Below are 1,988 nucleotides of genomic sequence, written 5' to 3' on the forward strand. Positions count from 1 at the left end.
CCAGTGAGGGCCCAAATCCTAGATACATTGAGACACTGAATTCCCAGGGGCCAGGTTATGTACCTATCCAGGAGTTTAGTACATTTAATAATTTGTGCACAAATTCACACAAGCAAAAAAGCAATAATGGCTTTCACATACGTGGCTATTTTCCCCTGAGGAAATATATATTTTTTTTTTTTTTTGAAAAATCATGGAACAAGTAGTAAATAAGATAGTAGGTAAGCTCTTAGTCACTTACTGGATTTTTTTTTTAACTTGTCTTTTACTTCCACACCAGGAATCCAGTGTGTGCTAGTACTCACACATTTGAGCTGATAGCTGTTATATTTAGTAAAACATTCTTGTGATTCATTACTTATGTTCTCAAACACCCTTAGAGATAAATTCCAGTGAAGCTCAAAGATTCATCTGAATGGTTGCTGAAATGACATTTGATAGTTTAGGAATGTGTTGTAGGTGTCTAGACAAATCTGATGGTATGTTACTATAATGCCCTTACAAAACTGGTAAGATACACTATTGCTAGTAAGATGAAAAACTTTAATCAAATATCTTCAATAATCAATAATCTTCAGAGGAAGAAAAGTAACCAAAGTGTGACAAGTCAAACTCATTTGCTGGAAAACCTGACTAAAAAAACTGTTGTCCATGGAGGACTGGCAAGATGTGCTAAACCCCAAGCCATGAGAAGCCTTATCAGAAGCAGCTGATTTGATACAAAACAAGTTCTTTATATTCAGTGTTTTCAGTGTAAAGTGGTATGAAAAAGTTAATGTAATATCTTTGCTCGCTTTGTCTTTTTCAAAGCTTTTCTGCCTTTCTATGAAATGTTTGTCTCTAGCTAGTAACTTCTATGGGTAGGCTCTGTAATTGTATCAAATATGTTCATCTGAAGGACTGTAGAGACTTTTTAATAGGCCCCAGGTTCACAATAAGTTTTATGTCTTCATTGCCCAGGATAACCTCTGCATGTGCTCTTCCAAACATGCATGTCAGACCTTGTTTATACAGATACAGACCTTACTTTCTGTCATCATAAATATGGATAAGCATATGACTCAGTTCACTCTTCGAACAAATGTTCTCATTACTTCCTGCATCTGTGGATGAATCACTGCCCTCGCTATTCCTTTACGTTGGACACTGAAGACTGGAATAGCTTTTAGCGTGGTTAATGATCTCAGAATATGGAAAGAAGATGGAATTTTTGCAGAATTGTGGATTTAAAATTTGCTGAATTGTGATCCTGAACAAGGCAAAGAAACATGAGGGATGAATATGATGGCAGCCTCAGGGCTATATCATAAGAAATCACAGTACACATTTTATGCAGGTCTATTTCTGTATATATGTAGATTTAATATCATCACAAAATACTTACATATCAACAAAACAATAATGATAAATTACATAATATATGCTATTTTTAATGTTGGCATGATAATTTGAAACTAATTTGAAACATTTAGGGGCAGATTGGGCTTGGGGTATGTTTAAGTGGAGTCAGTCTCTTTCTGAATTTTGATCTGCTAAAACAGAACTATTTTTAGCACTTTATAAACCCAGCCTTTATCGAGTACTTGCCCAATTGACAACTGTATGAGGAGTATTTGCATATATAACCATACACCTAGCTACAATTGCATTTCTGTTTTGAGCACATCAGCAGAACAATTTTAAAAAAATATGTTTTTAAATACTTAATGGAGAACTGTGTTCTTTTCCTATTGGAAATCTATTGTGTAATTTTTTTAGTGTTATTCATTCCCTCCTTCCTTTTAGATGTCTTCACATCGTCTACCTGTGGCACAAGAAAGGTATTTTAGATTAGTTTAAAATGCTTCTGTTGGCTGATAATCTCCATTCCCAGAAATGCACCTTAAAGAAGCACTGTTGGTTGAATATTTATACCAAGTAAAGACCAGTTCTACAGTGCTTCGGATCCTATCTTTCAGAGCCAAATAAAAATAATGATCTATGGTTCG

This window comes from Oxyura jamaicensis, chromosome 4, assembly GCF_011077185.1.
Source record: "Oxyura jamaicensis isolate SHBP4307 breed ruddy duck chromosome 4, BPBGC_Ojam_1.0, whole genome shotgun sequence".
Lineage (NCBI taxonomy): Eukaryota > Metazoa > Chordata > Aves > Anseriformes > Anatidae > Oxyura > Oxyura jamaicensis.